The 5,959-nt window shown below is 42.9% G+C and overlaps 2 non-coding genes across 2 annotated transcripts; both read right to left on the bottom strand.

The window, feature by feature from the left end:
- Window positions 1-560: 560 nt before the first annotated feature.
- On the bottom strand, window positions 561-666 carry LOC112085787. Its single transcript, XR_002899084.1, has one exon. It is a non-coding gene; the product is annotated as a small nucleolar RNA R71 (small nucleolar RNA).
- A 4,127-nt stretch (window positions 667-4,793) lies between these two features.
- LOC112085750 lies at window positions 4,794-4,900 on the bottom strand. The gene has a single exon (XR_002899049.1). It is a non-coding gene; the product is annotated as a small nucleolar RNA R71 (small nucleolar RNA).
- Between the last annotated feature and the right edge of the window lie 1,059 nt (window positions 4,901-5,959).

The following is a 5,959-nucleotide window of genomic DNA, read 5'->3' as shown; positions in this document are numbered from 1 at the left end:
CAAGAAGAAGAGAAGTGAGAAGACAAGAGCATATGAGGTGTTGGAGGTGAACCATCAAAATGGTATTCAAGAAGATCCACAGCCTCAAGAGGTGGCTAATCATGGGAGCATAATTAATCTCCAAGCTCTAAAACCTCAAGAATTGCCACTACATCAAGAATTGGCTTCAAGTCTAATCCCAGCTCCACAGAAAAATCCAACAATTGGAAGCTATGACACTCCTTGTTGTCATGGAAAAAGGTATGGTATCCACCCTCCTCCAATTGAAGCTGAGGTCTATGAGATCAAAGCAAGCTTGGTTAGGTTGATTCAAGACTCTAAATTCTTGGGGTTATGAATGGAGAACCCATATGATCATTTGGACTCCTTTGAGAGGTTGTGTGACACATTTAGAACTGGAGGAGTGCCCCAAGACAGTATCAAGCTTATCTTGTTCCCATTTCAACTTGGGGAAAAGGCAAGCAAATGGGAAAGAGGATTACCAACTCACTTGGTCAATTCTTGGGATGACTGCAAGATGATCTTCCTTCAAAGGTTTTACCCCATACAAAGAATTGTTCAAGCTAGGAAAGACATCTTGAGCTTCAAACAAGGAACCCATGAGACCTTTGATGAAGCATGGGAGAGACTAAAAGGATACACTAGAGAATGTCCTAAGCATGGGTTCAAACAAGAAGCTATCTGATATATTCATAAATTGCATCATTAGGTGTACATATTTTAGTCCAAATCATGTCTTATCTCATGCATTTTAGGTCTTTAAGCATTGTTTTAGGACTTAGGAGATTACATTAGGTCCAAGAGAGTTTTGCATGTTTTGGAGTGTTAAACAGGTGCTTTTGGAGCCAATTTGGAGTGGAGGATGTGATTCAGATGAAGAAATGGAGTTGGAATGATCAAAAATGGTAAAAAGGAGCAATTTTGGGTTTCTCGGCAAAATGCTGTACTGAAAGTCGAAGATCCTCGGCCAAAATCCTTCCCGCGGGTAGCTTTCTCGGCCAAAAACACGTACCGCGGTCAAGTCTCTCGGCCAAAAATCCCGGGTGCAGATACATTTCCGAAATCGCGTCACCGGAAGATCTTGCCGGCCGATTCAGCTGTCGGAGTCTTCATAAAAGTTGGAGATAACTGAGTCAAGAGTTCAGAACAGTTGGAATCAAAGCATTTGGCCCACGGATCTGAAAGATATGGTAATCGGAAGACAGACCTCTCTCGCATCCATTCCGGAGCAATCCGATACTCCTGAATGATCGCCTGTCCGGGGAACCTTCCGGTCCGATTCAGTGATATATTCATAAATTGCATCATTTAATGTACATATTCTAGTCAAAATCATGTCTCATTTGCATGCATTTTAGGTCTTTAGGCATTGTTTTAGGACTTAGGAGATTGCATTAGGTCCAAGAGAGTTTTGCATGTTTTGGAGTGTTAAACAGGTGCTTTTGGAGCCAATTTGGAGTGGATGATGTGATTCAGATGAAGAAATGGAGTTGGAATGATCAAAAATGGTGAAAAGGAGCAATTTTGGGTTTCTCGGCAAAATGGTGTACTGAAGGTCGAAGGTTCTCGACCAAAATCCTTCCCGCGGGTAGCTTTCTCGGCCAATAACACGTACCACGGTCAAGTCTCTCGGCCAAAATCTCCGGGTGCAGACACGTTTCCGAAATCGCCTGTCCGGGGAACCTTCCGGTCAGATTTAGCTGTCGGAGTCTTCATAAAGGTTGGAGATAATTGAGTCAAGAGTTCATAACAGTTGGAATCAAGGCATTTGGACCACAGAACTGAAAGATATGGTAATCGGAAGACGAACAGGTCTCGCATTCATTCCGGAGCAATCCGATACCCCTGAATGATCGCCTGTCCGGGGAACCTTCCGGTCCGATTTAGACGGCGGGTGCTTCATAGAAGTTGGAGAGCATTGCATCACGGTCTCTTAGCAAGTAGAATCGTGGAATTCGGACGCGTGAGCAGAGAGATAAGCTTGTCGGAAGGAACCCCAGTCTCGCAGGTATTCCGGACCGAGCAGATCAGTTCTAAAGGATGCGAAGGACGGTGCACTTCCAGGCAGATTTAGTTTCCGGGTCCTTCATGAGAACCATAGACATTTGAGCCTTCTTTCCAGAACGTCCAAGATCATTCAATTCGGATCTATGAGCAGAAAGATACAGTCTCCGGAATGGACACATGTCTAGACGCCTCTCTCTGGTCGTGTACATGCACTGCAAAGATGTGCCCTCCAGGAAGCCTTACACTTCCCAAGCACCGAAGCTTTCTTCACAAAAGTTGGAGATAAATGAGTCCTCTATCTTCTGCAACCGAAATCATTCAATTCGGACAAGTATCATAGGAGTTACACTCTCCGGAATGCGAAGTGGTCTAAGCTGCTCTGGATGCTGCGAGTTGGAGAGGAAGGAGACCAAGCCGCAGCAACACTCGCAAATCACTCCGACTTGAGCCTGCGACCTAGGTGCAATAGAGACCAACCCGCACAGTTTGTACATTCCCCAGAAACCGCCTTAGCCCTGCGAGTTGGAGAGGAAGGAGACCAAGCCGCAGCAACACTCGCAAATCACTCCGACTTGAGCCTGCGACCTAGGTGCAATAGAGACCAACCCGCACAGTTTGTACATTCCCCAGAAACCGCCTTAGCCCTGCGAGTTGGAGAGGAAGGAGACCAAGCCGCAGCAACACTCGCAAAACACTCCTACTTAGGCGTGCGGCTAAGACAAGGCGATTCAGGCTTCACAAGACAAGTCTTCATCTACTGCGACTTAGGTGTGCGACCTGGGACATACTGGACTGACCCGCAGGATTTCCACTTGACCCAACTGAGCCGGGTCAGTACCCAGTTTGTCCTGGGCTGACCCGGTCCATTAGCACTAGGTATATATAGTTTTTTGGGAGAAAAACCCAAGGAGGATCATCTTCTCTCTTAGTTTCTCTCTAGTTTTCTTTCCTTTTTAGTGTAAAAACGTTTTTGATTAAGAGAGATCTCAAGGATTTAATCAATCTAAGTCTGTTTCTCATCATCTCATCATCTCATTTCTGCTTCTAATCATGATTAACATCATCTCTTGCAAAAGATTAGATGTGTTCTTCATGATTAGTGAGTAGTCATCTTTTAAGCTGCTAGGTGTGTAGATTAGGGTGCTTAGATGTAGATTAATGATTGTTTAAGCTTAGATTCTCTTCTCCTTTCCTTAGTTAGCTGATCCTAATGCTAGATCCTTGCACATCACTTGGGTCTAGAATCTGGGTTTTTCATGCACCAAAAGTGTTTGATGAAATGCCTGAATGAAAGCTAACTAAGGGTTTATGCATTAATGTCATGGGAATGATTGTTAAATGCATGAATGGCATATTAGAACTGTTTCTTAATGCTCATTGATTCATATTTCACAAATGATGATTTGGTTTGAAAATGGATTGGTGTAGAGGTTAGTGCCTTCATGAGAGGATTAATCTAGATTAGAGTTCTAAGTTAATTGGAATTTGAGATCATGTGATGCTTGCTTTATCTTTCTGTATAAGATTCAGTCTTTCTTAGCTCTTATTTTGATGCACAAAGAGGCTGTCTGGTCATGTTAGACTTGGAACCTTATGCTTGTTAATTGCTTATTCACTAATGGGAATTAGTCTTGAATTGGTAATTAACAAAGGGATTTCTGTCATGAGAATGAATTAATCTGAATTGGAAGTCTAGACTAAAGATTTGCAAGTGTTGCATTGTTTGCTTAGCATCATGAATTCACATTTAAAGCACCCTAATCAATGATCACATCTAGAGGTTTAGCTTTCTTTTTATTTGAATTTGAGTGTTTATTTAGTTTCTCTTGCTTGTTTAATTCTTAATTACTGTTTGTTCTTGCTTGTTTTGTTATATGCTTTTAGATAATCTTGGTTACCAACTCATCTGCTTATTAGACTTGACTTAAGAACCTATCACATAAACTAGTGCCTAACTACCACACATATGGATTGACACCCCTTATACTACTTTGACAAGGGGATTGATAACCCATCTAAGGCTTTAAAAACCTTAGTTATCAATTGGCGCCGTTGCCATATTGTGTGGGGATTGTTAGCATTAGTTTCTGATATAGTTTTTGAGATCAAGTTTATTTTGTTTTACTGATCACCTTTCAAGCTCTGTCTTTGTTTTCAGGTTTATGATCACAAGAAGCCAAGCCAGAAGACAAAGAGAAAGAGCTGTTCACTTGGAGAGGTTAGGAATGAATCAGCAAGTTGGGAATGAGCATCAGGCTCAAGAAGCTGATCATGGTCAAAGAGCTGGTAATGGGATTGGAATTCAGGCTCAACAGGCTCAGGTCCATCAGGGACACGCTCAGGGTAACCAGAACCAAGACCGACCTCAGGTTAATCCACCACAGCCCCACCCAAACCCACCCATACGTCATCAGCCCCAACCAGTCTTTGTTGGTGAGAATGACCGAGCTTATGCACACCAGTATGGAGCAGGAATCAGGCCACCTCCTGTCCAAAACAACAACTTTGAGGTGAAGGCCTCTTTGATCAATATGGTTCAGAATCAGAAGTTCCATGGCTTACCTATGGAGGATCCCTTGGAGCATCTGGATCAGTTTGACAGAGTTTGTGATCTCACTAAGATCAATGGGGTATCTGAAGACAGTTTCAAACTGAGATTGTTCCCATTCAGCCTTGGAGATAAGGCACATCAGTGGGAAAAGAACCTCCCAAGAGGATCCATCCACACATGGGAGCAATGCAAGATTGCCTTTCTATCCAAGTTCTTCTCAAGCTCAAGGACTGCAAAGCTAAGGAACCAGATTTCCAGCTTCACTCAACATTCTAATGAGACCTTTGGAGAAGCTTTGGACAGGTTTAGAAGCTACACAAATAAGTGTCCACATCATGGCTTTTCAGAAGCCTCTCTCCTTAGCACTTTGTATAGAGGAGCTGTTCCTAAGATCAGGATTCAGTTGGACACAGCATCAAATGGAAATTTCTTGGCAAAAGAAATCAATGCAGCTATGGAACTTGTTGAGAACTTAGCCATGAGCCAAGACACTTATGGGGAAGATTATGATAGAAGCTATAGAGGAGAAGATTCTGGTAGACACCAAGAGCTGGAAGAGAAGTTTAAAGTGTTGAATATAAAGCTTGACAAAGCCCTAGCTGCCACTCAAAAGCCTATACACTATGTGAGTGAGGAGAAGAGATGCTTCACAAATATCAATGAAGAGGGTCTCACTCAAGAGGAGTTGCACTTCATTGGAAATCAAAACAAGTTCAATGGTTACAACAACTTCAACAACCACCAGAACTTGTCCTATAGGAGCAACAATGTGGCCAACCCCCAAGACCAAATATACCCTCCTCAAAGCTTTGTTCAACAGAATCAGTACCAAGGTAACTCCCAAGGTCAACAGGGTTTTCAGCAACCAGCGGTTCAGAATCAAGGGAATAGCTTCACAAATCAAGTCAGCCTACAGCCAAAGGCTCCACCTCCTGGTTTTGGCCCACCAACTGTTCAACAAAGTCCTGATTTCAATGTTCTTCTCCAACAGCTCTTACTAGGACAACAAAAGATGGTATCTGACCTGGAGACACTAGGTACTGAACTAAAGTCTATTAAAAAGAACAAGGGCATCTGCACTTCTGAACCACAAGTCTCTCTTCCTGGTAAAGCTCTTCAAAACTCAAAAGATTATTGCAATGCCATCTACTCCAATGAGGACTATTCAGCTGCTGTGCAAGAGATTGAAGACCTCCTTTATGGTCAAGTTTTTACTGAGAATGCACACACTCAAGTAGATGAGGACACCATTATAGATGATTTCATTGGCTTCTTACATGAACTCAATGAGGACATTGAGAGCAAAAGTGTGGGGGCAGCCGGTTCAGTTTTTTCTGTTCAGCAAGGAAATGATTCAGTGTCTATTGAAACAAAGGAGCATCCAACTGGTCAAGGAAAGCT

The sequence above is a fragment of the Eutrema salsugineum genome, unplaced genomic scaffold, assembly GCF_000478725.1.
Source record: "Eutrema salsugineum unplaced genomic scaffold, Eutsalg1_0 scaffold_3, whole genome shotgun sequence".
NCBI classification, from domain to species: domain Eukaryota; kingdom Viridiplantae; phylum Streptophyta; class Magnoliopsida; order Brassicales; family Brassicaceae; genus Eutrema; species Eutrema salsugineum.
The sequence above is the reverse complement of the archived record's forward strand: the minus strand, read 5'-3'. Positions and strand labels throughout refer to the sequence as shown.